Source organism: Equus asinus, chromosome 2, assembly GCF_041296235.1.
Source record: "Equus asinus isolate D_3611 breed Donkey chromosome 2, EquAss-T2T_v2, whole genome shotgun sequence".
Lineage (NCBI taxonomy): Eukaryota > Metazoa > Chordata > Mammalia > Perissodactyla > Equidae > Equus > Equus asinus.
Genome location: NC_091791.1, coordinates 39,651,260 through 39,669,422, shown reverse-complemented (window position 1 = coordinate 39,669,422; position 18,163 = coordinate 39,651,260). Strand labels below are relative to the sequence as shown.

At 40.1% G+C, this 18,163-nt stretch overlaps 1 protein-coding gene across 3 annotated transcripts in view; it reads right to left on the bottom strand.

Annotated features, from left to right (window-relative positions):
- LIPA (lipase A, lysosomal acid type) overlaps positions 1–18,163 on the bottom strand; it is a 277,601-nt gene that overhangs the window by 118,633 nt on the left and 140,805 nt on the right. The window lies entirely within an intron of this gene.

The following is an 18,163-nucleotide window of genomic DNA, read 5'->3' as shown; positions in this document are numbered from 1 at the left end:
GAAGACCCAAATCACTACCCCAAATGTCCTCCTTGTCTGTAGCTGAAGATACTGAAACAGGCAGCCTCAGCCAGTTGGCTGAGTTACTCAGTTTCTCCCGAGTTTCTCACATGTATACATGCTATTAAACCTTGTTTGATTTTCTCCTGCTAACCTGTCTTTTTAATTATTTGACCAGCCATAAGAAACTTAAGGAAAGGTGGTGGGGGGAGGCAGGATTCTCCCACTTCCCTGACAGACATTTTCCTTTTAAATTCCTTTTCCCCTAGACTGGGAATTAATATAACATTTCAAATAAATTCTAGAATCATTTTGTAGCTGGTTTAACATTGAGAAACTTGTTTCTAGATTTGTGAGTGGTAGAAAGACTATGGCCCTAAATGAGTTTGCCTCTCTGAATTTAGAATTTAGAACTCATACCAAGAACCCCCACACAGCAGCCCTCTAGCATTCACAGACATAATACATGCACCTTGGACATTCCCAAGTGAACTCAAGGATCTGGACCTACTATGGATTTTGGATTTTGCTGAGGCATGACTTGGAATAACATAGTAAGAGGCTGATAGAAGGGAGCTATAGCTAATGAATAAACCTAGCTGGTAGGCCCAGTATTTCCATATCAAGGAATGTCTCTGCATGTCATTATTTACACAACAACTCTAAAGAAAGGCTGTATGTAATGGGACATATCACTCAAAAATACCACAGATCAACACTCTTAAGACAGTAGAGGATGGGTGGAGGGCCAAAAAAGAAAAAAAAAAGAAAACCATCCAGACACATGAGTGTGTGTGAAAACCACTAGACTACCTCAAGGACAATGGTTACTAGATGCTAAAATTTTCTCAGTGAAAAAGACTGGAAACTAATTGAAAAAAAGCATAATTTTAGAAGGTAATAGATTCCAGATTTGAGTATATGGAGCTCAAAGCACTTTTACTCATACTCTCTCTCTCTTTCAGCAAGCCTTTCCTTTGGATTAGAAAGACCTTACAGAAATTAACATTGTCCCCTCTACACATAGGGAAATATAGGCATAATGTATCCATTATATTATGTTATAACAAACCATCCCAGAATTTGGTGGCTTAAAAAATTAACCATTTTATTTGCTTACAATTCTTGGGTTATAAAGCGCTGGACTCGGCTGGAGGGTCCTTCTGCCAGTTTTGCCTGGGTTCACTTATGTGACTGCAATCAGCCAGTGACTCAACTTGGACTGGATGATCTCAAATGGACTCACTCACACATCTCATGGTTGATGCCAGCTGTTAGCTTGGTCTTTCTCTCCATGTGGCTTCTCATCCCCAAGGATGCAAGCCTGGCCTTCTTCACATGGTGGTGTTTCAGGTCAGCAAGAGAAGAAAAGCTATAAATCCTCTTGTAACTTTGGCTCAGAGCTCCCACAACGTCATTTCAGCCACATTCTGTTGTTGGTCAATCAAGGCCAGCCCAGATTTAAGGGGACGGAAGAATGAACTCCATCTCTTGATGGGAAAAGTAGCAAAGTCACAATGTAGAAGAGCATGCATACAGGAAAGGGAGAAGTTTTTGGCCATTTTTTTGCCATCTACTACACACAGTATTTCAGAGAATTAGGCATATACTAGGTATGAGAAGCCAAGCCATAGATTCTCAGGGTTTCATACTTAAAAGGGATATTAGAGATCATCTAGGCCAGTGGTTCTTAAAATGTGGTTCTTCGAAGAGCAGCATAAGCATCACCTAGGAACCTATAAGAAATGTGAATTCTCAGACTCACTCCGCCCCCAGAACTACTGAATCAGAAACTCTGGAGATGGGATGCAGGAATCTTGTGTTTTAACAAGCCCTCCAGGTGATGCATGCAAAAGTTTGAGAACCAATGATCTAGAAAATGGTTCTCAATACTCACTGCACATTAAAATCACCTGAAAAGCATTTAAAATGTATGGATGACTCAGACTCCACTCCAGAGATTCTAATTAAATTGATCTGGGATGGGGCCCAGACACTTGTTTAACTGATGAGGAAACTGAGAGCTACAGAAGTAAAATGACTTTTCAAGGTCACACAGTGGTGAGTCAGATAGGAGCTGATCCTGGATTCCTGATCAGCAGCCATGAGCTGAAGGTTTTCTCTGCCTCTAATATGCAATCATTTGTTTCATTAGTAAACTCCTAATCACTGTTTTTTGGTTTTTTAAGCACAAATTTTAAGAGAAAGATGCTATGTTTCCTAACTGTTAACTTTGGTGTTTTGTTAGTGACTAAACAATTGTTAACTGGATGCATCATCAGCTTTTCTCAGGAACTCAGGCAGCTCTATTTATCCCTTTTTGATCCAATCAGACTCTTTCTGAAGACTCTTAAAGAACTTGTGTGTGTGTGAGGAATATTGTCCCTGAGCTAACATCTGTGCCAATGTTCCTCTATTTTGTATGTGGGACACCACCGCACCTCAGCTTAATGAGCAGTACATAGGTACACACCTGGGATCCGGACCCGTGAACCCCAGGCCACCAAAGCAGAGCATGCAAACTTAACCACTATGCCATAAGGCCAGCCTCTTAAAGAACTTTTAATGATACAGAGCTAGAGGAAGGCTGAGAGAAGAGAGCAATGATGGAGGTGATAAGATACCTAGGGACAGGCAGGCAAAAAATGTTCAAATAAAGGAAGGAAGGAAAAATGGCCTTGCAGCCTGCCTTCTTTTCTATTATTGAATATGTAATGTAAAAGGCTTGGGGGTTTATATGATTATTATTTTCTGAAAGATTTATTTTTTTCTAAATGTTAGGCCAATATCCTCAACATCACTGTGGTAATAGCCATTGCAATATGGCAGTCACACATGTTAAACATGTAGACTTCAAGACTCCAGCAACAGTAATTCAGGTCACCATGAATTTACTTTAGGATGTTTGTGTTTCTGTAGAAAAAATAGAAAACACTTGGGTAAAAGAATGGTCTCTGGCTCCAAGATCTTCCTGACTGATGTAGGATGCGATTTGTCTTGATGTTTGACTTCCTTCCTCTCTTCAGTGGCCTACTGAATGCAATTGCACCAATTCCAAACATCTTCCTTTGAGCAAGTGGAGATTTAAGACATTTTCCAGAAAAGGAATAGTTCAGCTGAAGTATATTTCCAGGTTAACAGCAGGAAGAGCTGCCTCCCCATCACTCTTTTTTCTGTACAGTCATCCCACATTAAGCATCTAACAGGAACAAAGTGAAGAAAAGGGATTTGAAGGTGGCCATCTACCAGTGAAGCAACAGGCAGATCTAGTTCCTGACCCTGTGGTTCTTACGGGTCTCTAACTGACTCAGTTTCAAGGTTCCTGCAGCACTAGTAGCTGAATCACTAAAATTGTCCCTGGCCCTCAATCATTGGCTACCTAGCCCTATAATACAAATTACCCTCCAATCATAAACAAGCGGAAGGGAGGAACTTCAGCCACTGGATTCTAGGAAGACTCAGCCATTGGCTGCTGACTTGGCAATCTTGATTGATATCATCAGGACTCAGGAATTACCATGTGTCCATTCCTTTCTCTCATAGATGGATTAGGCCTAGTGACTTGCAGAAAATATTTTTACCTGAAAATACTACTGTTCTGTGAAAATCCTCCATCTGATATAACAGCAAGAGAGATAGCTAGGGGTGTGCTGCTAAATGTTTAGCAAATGGTTCTCTAAAAACCAAAAATGCCGAATTTGTAGTACTTGCCAAGTTCCAGGGCATACATCCTCCATTCCCGGATAATCCTGAGTTAACAATGTGACATTGTTAAAGATTCTCCCTCCAGGTAGAACTGGGGAGGAATTGGATGACCAATTGGATAGAAAGTGACTCACCTAATAGGTCCTGAGTGAAGGAAAGAAACCTGGCACCTAATATAGTTTAAATGAATGAGACTTCTGCTCTACCAATGGAGGCATAAAAATAAAGATTTTTGTAGCACTTAATGGCTGCACTAATGTCTCTCGGAACCAAAAAAAAAAAAACAGCCCAACCAGAACATTCTTCCAGACACACAGATTACAGTTTTACTGGCCAATGCCAGGAATGTACAGCTTTTGAATGGAAGAGCAGGTCAGAGCTGGTCCCAGCTCCTGACATCCGAATGCACTGTACAATCCTTAAGATTCATTTCTTTGAGCTGAAATTCTGCGCATTGTGATTGTTTCACTACTTCCATTTCATATTTACTACCATCCCATCAGCCTCAGGTACATCTCACAGCCTTTCTCTGTTCACATTCCTTACTTGTCTCACAGATGAGTTTCTGACTCTGCCTCTTGTGGAATTTTATGGGGAACATTTCCTGTAAAAGCTGTGTGTCATGTGTTGCATTTGTTTGAGCATCCCCAGACTGGGCCTGTTTCTGGAAATTAAGTGTGGCAAACAACCACTTTCCAAAACCATGGGGAAATTCTTTCTCTTCTTCCATGACACGTTCTTTTGAGTTGAAATGTTCTAACCCAATAGTTTTCTTGAACACAAATTCCAAATGAGTCTTGCTTGGAAGAAGACAGCATTTGTTTACAGACTTAATTAATAGATATTTAACTGTTAATTCAATTCCTTGTTAATTACTTGGGTATACTGATTTGTGTAGGACTCCTTGACTGGATCAGAATAGACAAGGTATAGGATGGCTAACCACACAGAACTCAGAGCTGGGGGCTGGGATGGGAGAGGAGCATGGAACGCAGCAAAGAAGAAACAGAAGCTATATTTAGGTCCATTCTGACAAAGTCGATGTAATGAGAAGAGAATTGGGGTAAATGTTCTTGGAATTTGTTGCTTTTTATTATTTATTTGAAAAACAAAAGGGATTTGGAATTTTCTTTGTTTTGTTATTTTTAAAACCTCTTCTTTCACTGGATATTAAAAAATATAATAGATAAAATTTACTGAGAGCTTCCAAGAGACTCTGAGGTATACATTTTAATTCAGGCTTATAAACTTTCAGTGAAAGTGAGATAAATTTTACCATCTATATTATACTAAGAATGAATACTCCATTCAAAACGTTCTGTTTGAAAGTTTCTACACAAAATGTGCCACCCAAAAGCACAGGACCCCACTCCTAACTCCTGCCTTGGTGATCACAAGTTATATTCTAGTTCTGTAGGGGACCTACTTGCTTCCTTCCACACTAAGAGACCATGGTCCTCTCTAACACTTTTGCGAAGAGCAAAAAGTAGCTTCCTCATCTCCTTGTTCCTCAAATAAGAGAAGATTTATGGCAATTGTCCAAAAGGAAACGATATTTCAGAAATACAATTCCTGGGTTACAGCAAGCAAAGTTGCTTTTCTAATGGCTTGTTTTCTCCAGGTGTGGTAAGGAAAGAGATCCAAACCTTAGTATCTACTAGTGAAGTTAATTGCATGCTGGAGCTCATGACCGGTATCTTTGTCCAGCTCAGTTTCACGTTTTCTGCCGAATCAGGAGCTGACAATCAAAATGGCCCTAACTCACATTCATTGGCCAGACTGGGCTTGTAATAAACAATTTATACTCCAGTCACTGACAAGCAGTGGGAAGCACTGAAATCAGCTATTAGCTGTGCCTCGGAGCAATCAGAAATGCTGCCATTGGATGCTGCCTTTACAATTTTACCATATGAAAAAGCACTATGGTGTTCTTTTGTTTCCCTGTCGTTGGCTTAAGGGCTGGTGAAGAGAAATATTTTACCCTGAAAAGTCTACTGACCTGTAAAAAGCATCAAAAGACACAGGAGCAGGAATGGGAGATGTAAAGTTTAGAGACCATGATCATTAGTTCCAAGACTACAATGAGGAGGGATGAGATCAGTCACTGAGTATGCAGGGAACTTTCAACTAACTCAAGAGTCAGAATGGAGAGCAGGGCCTGACCCCCAGCAAATGTTCCTCTCTGCTGCCCGGTGGTGCAGTATTTAGGTGTGGGATGCTGATATGAGGAGCGGTGTTCAGGAGGCTTCCTGATCTCAATTTTTACTATGATTTGTTTCTGCTTTGGGCTTTTTCTAACCAAATGAAGGAACTCCTATTAATTTCTAGATTGATTCAGGAATTAGTCCAAGTATCATTCAACAAATTTCAGTAAGATTTTTATAAGTGCCCTGGTATTGGATCTAGGCCTGTTTGAATCTCATCTCTACCACTTAGTAACTCTGTGGTGTTGGGAAAAAAATCAGTTAATCTCTGTGATCATAAGATATCCCTATATAAAACCTGGGAAAAATGTTATACTTTTCACTGTTTTATGAAGATTAAATGGATTTTCTTAAAAGTATTAAGATGGACCAGATAAATACAGAAAAAAAACCTATATAACACAATGAAAAAAGCTGTGTAGTATGCAAAATATATATTTATAAATGCATAGTTGCAGTGGGAAGAGAGTAGAGAATTTCAGGAAGTTCAGAAATGACAGGAACATGAGAATCCACAGGAGTAAGCAAGTACTCATTTGCTTTGCTGATACATGTCCCATGTTGGTGGCCTACATCATGAGTTTTAAAAGGCCATTGTAAAAGAGATGGAAGACAAAGCCTGGGGCCTGCACATGGTAGGTTATATCATAGAACCCACATAAAGCCAGGACCCATTCAGAGGATGAACTAGAGAAACTAACACCTCACAGATCTAGATGATAGGGATCCATATGTTTTTTCTACCTTTGGCCTTGGATAGAGCATAAAAAAATCCTTCCCTGATAATTCCTAATCTTAAGTAGAGAAGCATGATTATTTGGGGCTAAAATTCTCACTACCTATGTGGCCTTAAAAAGTCTCAAGTTGAAAACTTAGTTTAAAGCAATTCTGGATTGATAGTGCTCCCAAACACCTAATAAAAACAAATAAAAACACTCCTGTAAAGGAAACACTTTTTCCATAGTTCTCAAAGAATTCTGAAGCATATAATGTTCCAAGGAACATGAGGTCATAATACAAAATCAATGAACATACACACAAATAAATAACTCACAATGTGTAGGAGTTACCAGAAACAAACTATAAAAAATCAGAGCAAGAAAGACTGCAGATATTGATCATATTGGATGCAGAATATAAAATAACATGTCTAATAAATTTCAAGGTTAAAAAAAGAATTTAAATATGACCAAGGGACAAAGTAATGAATCTATTAAATTTAACTAATCAGATTTGTAGAAGAGTCAAAGAGAACTTCAAAAAATAAAATCTGAAATAATTGAAATTTGAAACTCAAAGGATTGTTTGAACACTAAGTTATACATGGCTGAAGAGGAATTTATTGAACTGAAAGGCAAATCTGAAGAAACTACTCAGAATGCAGCACAGAAAGACAAAGAAATGGAAAATTGAAGAGATATGCAGAAATCTGGAAGACAAAGTGAGAAAGTTAAATATACATGTGGCCAGAGTTCCAGAAGGCCAAACAAAGGAGAAAGGAGGAGATGTAACAGTTGAATACACAGTTACTGAAATTTTCAGAATTAGTGAAAAATGCTAATCCATGAATTCTACAAAAGATCACATCTAAACACATAGTAGTGTCTTTTAAGTGCCTTTGTAAAAGATCTTAAAAGCAACTAAAAAGAAAAGAAATATCTACAAAGAAATTATAATTAGATTAAGCTCTGACTGCTCAACAGCAACCAGAACATAGTAGAAAAATATTCTCAAAGTGCCAGAAGAAAAAAATTGTCAGCCTAGAATTTGAGTTTTTAGACTTTTTTATTTGAAATAATTTTAGACAAAGTTGCAAAAATGGTACTCACACTTCTCATATGCCCATTATCCAGGTTCCATCATGTTAACGTCCTATATAACCATAGTTGTTAGTGCCGAGTCGACTGCAACTCAGAGACCCTGTGTACAGCAGAGCGGAACCCTACCCAGTCTTTGTGCACCATCCTCTCTCCTTTCAGTGCTATATCAGACAATGCTCCAATGCTATTCACAGGGTTTTCATGGCTAATTTTTTTGGAAGTGGGTAGCCAGGTCCTTCTTCCTAGTCTGTAAGCTCCACTGAAACCTGTCCACCATGGGTGACCCTGAAATACCAGTGGCACAGCTTTCAGCATCACAGCAACATGCAGCCACCACAGTGAGACAACTGAAAGAGCGGTGGTAAGGTTCCTGACCGGAAATGAACCTAGGCCATGGTGGTGAGAACATGAAATCTTAACCACTAGACCACCAGGGCTGGCATATAACCACAGTATAATTCTTTAAACCAGGAAATTAATATTGATAAAATATTATGAAAGAGTCTACAAATCTTATTCAAATTTCACCAACTGTCCCACTAATCTTCTTTTTCTAGTTCAGGATCCAACCCAGAATCTTCTCCCAAACCACCTTTGTTCATAATATCATAATTGACCCTGCAACTATAATAACTATATTGCCATGAAAATAAGAAAACTCAATTTCTGAATTCTGGAAGGATCAAGTAGGGAGAAAAAGAAGTGTTTCAATTTTTCTTACCAAGGTATAATTCACATGTTTCACATTCTTTTGAATAGAACAGGATGTTTAGATTCCCTAAGCTCTGATGCACAGCCTACTCAGTTGCCCGTCAGATGCATATGCATCTTCCAGTTGTCAGAGACAAAAGAAAACAATGACCATCTCTGAGAGGAACAGGATCAACAGAAAACAAAAGTACTCATCCCAAATCTTTACCAGAGTCACTTTTGCCCAAGAAATAGTTTCACAAATATTTTCTCCCACTAATCTAAATTTAGGAAAGAGAAAAAAAGACTGTAACCACTCTCAATTCCAATACACCATGCAGCAGGCAGATATCTGGGAGACTGATGGGGCAAGAACTCTTACGGTCTGCCTGTGCTGTCTGATATCCCAGGATCTCTCAGCTGCAGCAGGCTCAGAGGGAGCAGAGTTCAGCCAGGGAAGTTTATCCTGCTGACCATGCCAAGTGTAGGGGAGGAAGAAATTTCCTCTACCCTGTAGGGTTCTTCTGGCTGGTTTAAGAATTAAATTGACAAGAGACAGATTAGCAGGAGAAAGTCAAATTTAATTATGTACAAATGGGAACCCCACACACATAAGAGGTTCAGAGACAAAGAGAAAATGTGATATATATGCTATCTTGAGCCAAGGAATGGCATAGGGGCCTGAGGCTTCAGAGGGGAGGAGGGCAATTCACAGGACAATAAGAAGAACAGATGTCCAGTAATTAGAGGTTTGCTCTGACATACAGATAGGTCATAAAAATTTATTTTTGGTAACAACTCTTATTATGGGCAAGGCCCCCAATATAAATTCTTTAAGGAAAAGATAAGAGTTTCTCTTGAGCCCACAGGGTCTCAGTTGCCTTAACCTCAAAATATGCCAAAGTGGCACATCTTGGGAAGGCCTATTCTGAACCGCTTCACAGCCTCTCAAAGCTCAAAGTCCTTGTTCTTTGTCTTGTCACTTCTCTACAAATTTATTGTTCTTTTGTTAACATGAAATATAAGCCCAAGTTCTAACCACCTCTTTGAGTTACTCATCACTGGGAACTCCCATGATTATGCATGATGAGTATGTTAATGAATTTCTGTTGGTTTTATTCTTGTTAATCTATTTTTTGTCAGTCTAATTGGGAAGGCCCCAGGCAATGAACCTAAAATGGGTAGAGGAAAAAGATTTTTGATAGATCTTTACAGAGCTGAACAGCAGCTGGATAACAGATGGTCAAATCAGAGAAAAGCCCTTTCCTGTATGCATTTGTATGTGACCCAGAAAGTCCAGCCAGCATCCAAGGTGTTTTTACAATTTAGGACCCCACAGAGGAGCATCCTAAATGGGCAAATGGGTGGAGGTTCCCCAGCCTGACTTCTGCTTCTTGAGCCTATGCCCACTTTCAGGTCAGCAAAGCACAAGGTAAGGTCAAAACAGCCCAACAGCAGACAGCCCCAGGTTTCAGTTTAGAGTCAAGGCCAGACAATGAGGATCTGTGAATTCCAGCTTCCAAAAGAATCAGCTGCTTTTTCTTAGGCAAGAACAAAGCAAAGACACTGCAGGGCCAGACAGCTGTGGTCCAAAGCCCAGGGACAAGCAAGGCTTTCCTAAGCCCTTTTTGTCTTTTCAGTCTTAGAGTCCTAATTGACCCACTCAAAAATATGCACATGGGGCATCAGCCTCTAAATGCTTCACAAGGATTCATTAGCAACTAAAAACTGCTCTTTCTAACTCCAAAAGTGTATCTCAGTCTGGAGATTGCCTCTCTTTTTATGCTAGCTCCCTTTTTCCGGAAGCTCCAAAAGGTAAACATCATTGCAAAAATCACTAGTTATGGAGACTTGTTCTATTTCCAATACTCAAAAAATCTGAATTCCAACTGTTACCCAAGGGACAAAAAGCAAGAAAGGTGTGTTCTGCTAACACTTTTTTTTTTCTTTTGTTTTCGCAGCTTTACCTGATTGAAATGATCCCACTAGCATTTCTGAAATTATAAGCACATAACAATGTATATTAATTTTCATCATATATCCAGATGCTATAGCCACAAAACACAAGCCATTTCTCTTTTTTCTTCCTCACTGCAAATTTACTGACACTCCTCTCAGTAAATTCAGCACTTATAGGGTTAACGTCAGCTGTCTGGGGAGATCTGGGCTGGGATGCAAGAGGGGGATGGAGGAGGCTATTATAGCAGTGCCAGCAGCCAGGCTGAAGAAATGACTAGACTCAGGGTTTTTTCTTTTTTCCTGGGAACTGATTTAACCTTTTTTTCCTCCTACTTGGAAGAAAGAGCAATATAAACTTTTAATACTTTTGGTCTATCTAAAACTGGGAGAAGAGAATAAAAACCAAAGGTATCGGTTGGCTACACAGTTTTTCTCCTCACTCCAGCCAGCTGGGCCAAAAGCAGCCAGACAATCCACAAGCCAACTCTCTTGGGGTTGCATCTATTACCACACAAAGGGTACCATCTGCTCGCTGCAAGACAAAGCCAGTTGTGAAGAGGCAACACGGTGGCAGAGAAAGGGCATTTTAATACAGCTTGCTAGCAAGGGGGAAGACGGCCAACTATTGTCCAAAAGAACCTCTTAAGCGAGAGGCATAGAATCTTGAAGCAGTTATATATGTCGGTGGGTTATAGTGGAGGGAGTTAGGAATGTTGACCCTCTGGTGTTACAGACTGGGAGTGCCCACACCAGATAGACTCTGTCGGAGGTCTTCACATTCCTAAGGAACTCAAAAGAACAAAGTTATTGTGTTATCACATCTTGGAGGCACATGCACAAGCAGGGGTCATAAAATCTACAGAGCAGTTGGATCTCCTAGAGGGTGCATATCCAGCTGGGTTACTTAGTCAGGGGTCATTCAAAGTTACAATATGGTTTCTTTTCTACAATATGGCTTCCCTTATGTCAACCTTGTGTTGAGCTGGTATCACATCTGTTAGTTTCAAATTCCATAGGTAATTTTTACCTCTTACCAACAGACAACAGTAGCTTAGCTGCTGTTGCATATCACAAATGACTCCATAGCCACCAAGCACAAAAAGTTTGTTATTCCCTACCCCTTCACCCTTCCTTTTCCAAAACAATGCTTTCATCATATTTCAGTGAATCAGGATAATTCAAGCATGGGGATTGGGGTTACCCAAGAACACCCTCAGGTGTGATAATTTGCTAAAAGGACTCACAGACTTAGCATGCAGTAATAATTATCGGTAAGATTTATTATAGTACAAGGGAGAAAACAAATCTTTTTTGGGAGAACTCAGTGATGTGTAACTCAAAGAGGTGGTTAGAACTTTGCTTTATTATAGGGGAGGAAAAACCTTTTCCCCTCTATCCTGTTAGGTTCAATGGCTAGTCCTGTGAATCAAACTAATGAAAGACAGATTAACGAGCGAAAAAATAGTTTAAATTATGTACATACAAATGGAGTTCACACAAAAAAATGCAGCTCCCAGAGGGGGCAAGTTGACTGAGGCTTATATACTACCATGCAGTGTTGATAAGTCATTGGCAGACCTAATCCTTTTCACTAGTATTCAAACCTCACAGAATGAATTTGTTGACATCATGATGTCAATAATTTTTTCTAAGCCTTCATAGCCTAGTGTGGTGTCTCCTGTCTCCAGGAACACATGAAACTGTAGCTGGGGAAGACAATTCCTCTACCCTTAGGTCCTTCTCACTGGTCTAAGAAATTAAATTAACATGAGACAGAATAAGGGGAGAAAAATAAAAGTCTAATAACATGTATGCATGGGAGAAACCCAGGAAAACTGAGCAACTCACCAGCATGGCCAAAGCTGCCACTTTAAATACCATCTTCAGCTAAATGCAAAGGAAGATGTTGGGGGTAGTGGTTGGGCCTTCAAAAGGGGTGGGGGTGGGGCAATTTACATGGAGATGGAAATGCAAAATGTTTGTTAAACAAGTGTTTTCTGGGCCATCTAAAGACAAAATGACCCAAGAGAGAGACCTTTGATAAAAATGGGCTTGTTGGTGCCTTTCTATCACACGTATTTCACATTATACTATAGTTATCTTATGGTATTCATTCCTTCCTGGAACAGGCCTTCTATCTTAAATTCTTTGGGGCAGTTAGGGTGAAGGTCAATGTTCCTTTCAGAGTCTTTTGTTCTTAAAAATAATCAAGGCAAAGAGACACTCCTTGTATTGTACATAACATCGTGTATCTACCATTACACTATCATAAAAAGAATTTCACTGCCCTAAATATGCCCTGTGCTCCACCTATTCATCCATTCCCCACTCTCCCTAAACCCCTAGCAACCACTGAGCTTTTTTCTATTTCTTTAGTTTGGCGTTTTCCAGAATGTCATATAGTTGGAATCATATAATGTGTAGCATTTTTAGATGCTTCTTTCACTTAGAAAAATTCACGTTATCTTCCTTCATGTTTTTTCATGGCTTGATAGCTCATTTCTTTTTACTGATGAATAATATTCCATTTTATGGATATACAACAGTTTATCCCCACACCTGTTGAAGGACATCTTGATTGCTTCCAATTTCGGCAATTATGAATAAAACTGCTATAAACATTTATGTGCAGGTTTTATGCAAACATAAGTTTTCAATTCATTGAGGTAAATATCCAGGAGCACAATTGCTAGATTGTATGATAAGATTATGTTTAGTTTTATAAGAAACTGCCACACCATCTTCCAAAGTGGCTAGACTATTTTGTATTCCCACCAGCAATGAATTGGAGCTCCTGTTGCTCCACCTCCTCATCAGTATCTGGTGTGGTCAGTGTTTTGGATTTTAGCCATTCTAACAGGTGTGCAGTGATATCTCGTCATTGTTGTAGTTTGCATTTCCCTAATAACATATGATGTTGAGTATCATATGCTAACATAGTTTCATATGTTTATTTGTCATTTGTATATCTTTGATGAGACGACTGTTGAGATCTTTTGCCTATTTTTTTAATTGGGTTTTTTGTTTCCTTATTGGGTTTAAAGAATTATTTGTGTATTCTGGATACAAGTCCTTTATCATATATGTGTTCTGCAGATATTTTCTCCCAGCCTATGGTTTGTCTTTTGATTCTCTTAACACTGTCTTTCACAAAGCAGAAGTTTTTAATTTTAATGAAGTCCAGATTACCAAAATTTCTTTTTCATGGATGGTGCTTTTGGTATTGTATCTAAAAACTTATAGCTAAACCCGAGGTCACATCAGTTCTTATCTTATCTTTTATCTATGTTATCTCTTAAAAGTTTCATAGTTTTGCATTTACATTTAGGTCCATGATCCATTTTGAGTTACTTTTTGTGAAAGGTGTAAGGCCTGTGTTTAGATTCTTGTTTTTTGTTTTGTTTTGTTTTTGCATATGGATGTTCAATTGTTCCAGCACGATTTGCTAAAAAAGACTATCCTATCTTCATTGAATTACTTTCACTACTTTGTCAAAGACGAGTTGACTTATTTGTGTGGGTCTATTTCTGGGCTCTCTTTTCTGTTCCATTGGTCTATTTGTTCATTCTTTTGCCAATACCACACTGTCTTGATTACTGTAGCTCCATAGTAAGCCTTGAAGTAGGGGAGTTTCAGTCCTCTGACTTTGTTCTTCCTCCATATTGTGTTAGCTATTCTGGGTCTTTTGCCTTTCTATAAAAACTTTAGAATCAGTGTGTTAAAATCCACAAAATAATTTCCTGAGATTTTGATTGGGATTGCCTGGAATCTATAAATCAAGTTGGAAAGAACTGACATCTTAACCATGTTGAGTCTACCTGTCAATGAACATGGAAAATCTCTCCATTTGTTTAGATCTCCTTTGATTTCTTTCATCAGAATTTTGTTGTTTTCCTCATATAAACCATGTATACACTTTGTTAGATTTCTACCTAAGTGTTTTTTTTTTGTACTAACATAAATGGTTTGTGTTTTGAATTTCAAATTCTAATTGTTCATTGCTAGTACATAGGAAAGCAACTATCTTTTGTATATTAACCTTGTATCTTATAATTTTGCTATTATTGTGTATTAGGTCTAGGAGTTTTTTTAATTGATTGCTTGGGATTTTCTACATAGAAATCATGTCATCTGCAAACAAAGACAGTTTTATTTCTTCCTTCCCAAGCTGTATACCTTTTATTTCCTTTTGTTGTCTTATTGCATCAGCTAGAAATTCTACTACAACATTGATAGGGGTGGTGAGAGGGAACATCCTTGCTTTGTTTCTGATTGTAGAGGGAAAGCATCTAGTTTCTCACCATTAAGTTTGATGGTGACTAAATCTGATACTAGCTATAGGTTTTTTGTAGATGTTCTTTATCAAGTTGAGGAAGTTCCCCTTTGTTCTTAGTTTTCTGAGTTTTTAACATGAATTGGTGTTGGATTTTGCTTTTCCTACATCAGTTGATATGATCATACGATTTTTTTTGTTTAGCTTGTTGATGTCATAGGGTACATTAATTGATTTGTAAATGTTGAACTAGCATTATAAACTTGAAATAAATCCCACTTGGTCATGGTATATAATTCTTTTTACACATTGTTGGATTCAATTTGCTAATATTTTGTTGAGGACTTTTCCACCTGTGTTCATTAGAGATATTGGTCTATGGTTTTCCTTTCCAGTACTCTTATTGTCTGGTTTTGGTATTAGGGGAATGCTGGCTCGTACATTTAGTTAGGAAGTATTTCCTCTGCTTCTATGTTCTGAAAGAGATTGTAAAGCATTGGTATCATTTCTTTCTTAAATGTTTGGTAGAATTAACCACTAAAACCATCTGGGCCTGGTATTCTCTGTTTTGGGAGGTTATTAATTATTCATTCAATTTCTTGAATAGATATAATTCCACTCAGATCATCTATTTCTCCCTGTGTGAGTTTTGGTATTGTTTATTTCAAGGAACTGGTCCCTTTCATCTAGCTTAGTCTTGGTTCACAAACTATCCCTGGTATATGGAGAGCAAGGAGAGACCAGAGAAAGAGACAAACCACTCCAGATTTTTAGGTGGCAGGCTTAATAAGCAAGAGAACTTACAGACAAGGTTTGCCTTGGGTGGCTGCAACACAAGTGTATCTCTGCACCCACCTGCCAGAATATTAAAAGTGTATATAGAGGCCTTAACTTGGTTCAGTCACATACACAGCCCAGATGGTCCCAACAACACATCACTCTCTCAAGGCTATGCCTTGAAACAACTCCTAGTGTGGGAATGGTGGGCAGAATGTACATTCCGAGGAAAGGGGAGGGAGTGAGGAGCCTCCAATTGCCCAGGTACGATTTATGGGTCAATTTGTGGTCATGTCCTCTTGATGACCATCTCCAATAGTTATCAAAAATGTGGGCATAGAGCTGTTCATAATATTCTTTTATTATCCTTGTAATGTCCTCACAAAAGATATGAGGACTCTAAGCTCAGAGTTTAAACAACTTACACAGGGTCACAAAGAGAATGTGCTAACTTCATTTGCCATGAAGTCCTCAGGCCCTGAGTTCTTATTTTTAAAATTTCCTCTCTTTTTCTGTACAAGTTGGGTTCCTAGCAGGAAACTGATGTCAAAATCAAGCTAAGTAATTAAAGAAAGCTGAATAAAGAGGTGGGTTGAGTTTAGAGATAATAAGGGATGATGTAATAACCTGAAGCTAATAATACACTAAGCCTAAGGGGCAAGAGAAGGGAGAAGTTACTGGGACACAAAAAGAGAATTGTAAGGAGATGACATCACCAAGATGGTGGAGTGAGTAGTTTTCTTTGTCTCTCCCCCTTCGAATCTACAACTAATTGGACATTCATTGGTTAACAAAGGATATCCATATAGCATCTCAGGACGCCTGAGAGACCCGTGCTGCTATACATTGGAAAGCAGACGGACCTCCCCCCTGGAGGAGGTGGAGATAGGTGAAAACTCTCTGACCCCCGACCCCTGGACAGCCTAGTACCTGCAAGCAGCTTTCTTCCAGCGGACTCCCCCATAGCATTGCCATGCACCAAGGGCGGGAGTGTGTGTGCACCAGCGGAGTGACGGTGTAAACAGGTGACTACAGCCCTACCTAAGCCCCCCATGACTACACCTAAGCCCAGGGGGAAACTCCAGGATCCTGCACCGGCAGCAGAGAAAGCCTCTATTTGCCATTAGCGGAGAGGCCCCGCCCAGCATTCAGAATGCTGGGAGGCTCCCAAAGAGGAGGATCCCAGGCAGGTCAGCGGCCCACCAGCCGCTGCTGGACTCACGGACTCCAGCTGTGTCCCAGACGGGGCAAGGGGCTCCCAGAAATCCCGTGGGAGTGGTCTGGGGCTGGGTGGAGCTCCAGCGGCCCAGCTCCACAGCCCAGAGGGAAACTCCAAGTCCCGCACCACTGGCAGGGAAAGCCTCTACTGGCCATTAGCAGAGAGGCCCCACCCAGCACTCAGAATGCTGAGAGGCTTCCGAAGAGGAGGATCCCGGGCAGGGCAGCAGCCCGCCAGCCACTGCCAGACTCAGGGATTCTGGCTGTGTCCCAGAGGGGGAAGGGGGCACCCAGAGATACCGTGGGAGTGGTCAGAGGTTGGGTGGAGCTCCAGTGGCCCAGCTCAGCAGCCCAGGGGGAAACTCCAGGATGCCACACCAGCGGCAGGGAAAGCCTCTGCACAGCACTACTGGAGAGGCCCCAACTGGCAATCACAAGGCTGGAAGGCCCTGGGGCAAAAGTAGCACAGCTAGGTGAGCTAACCAAAGACTGCAGAAGATACCCATAACTCTGCTGTGACCTATAGTGGACAAGTGAGATCTTGTGGGCTCTGACAGTGACAGAGCTGTGAATATAGGTGATCCTGCTTCCGGCCACTGGAAAAGCCCATAACACCGCTGCAGACCTCAAGGAGAGAGTGCATCTAGGTGGTCTGCAACAGTAGGCAAGAGTAGCCTGAGGCCCCCTTGCGAATGCCCCTACAGCTGACGAGGGACCCCACAGGACCACTGTGACTACGAGGCCCTCCTGACTGGACCTCCACAGGTCCAGTCAGCAACAGCTGACAGGGTTCCTGGTCAGTGCAGTCTAAACAGATGCTCCCCCCCACACACCAGTAGAAACAAGTGGAAGCAGTAACTAACCTCTATCTCTGTGTGGAGGCACAAATCCATGCCATCAAGCACTATGAAAAAATATATTAAATCTCCAGAACAGAAAGAAAATGACAAGTACCCAGAAAACAATCCCAAAGACAATGAAATCTATAAACTAAAGGATGATGAATTCAAAACAGCCATTATTAAAAAATTCAACGAGTTAAAAGAGAATACAGATAGACATCTCAATGAGTTCAGGAGCTATGTCACAAAAGAGCTTGAAACTATAAAGAAGAACCAATCAGAAATACTGGAGATGAAGAACACAATGGAGGAGATTAAGAAAAGTCTGGACTCTCTGAACAGTAGGGACAATAATATGGAGGACAGAATTAGCAATTTGGAGGATAGGAATATAGAAATGTGGCAGACAGAGGAGAAGAGAGAACTAAGACTAAAAAGAAATGAAGAAACTCTCCAAGAATTATCTGACTCAATTAGGAGATGCAACATAAGGATTATAGGTATACCAGAGGAAGAGAAGGAGAAGGGGGCAGAAAGCCTGTTCAAAGAAATAATGGCTGAGAACTTTCCAAACCTGGGGAGAGAGATGGAACTCCAGGTGACAGAAGCCAATAGATCTCCAAACTTTATCAATGTAAGAAGACCAACCCCAAGGCATATAGTAGTGAAGCTAGC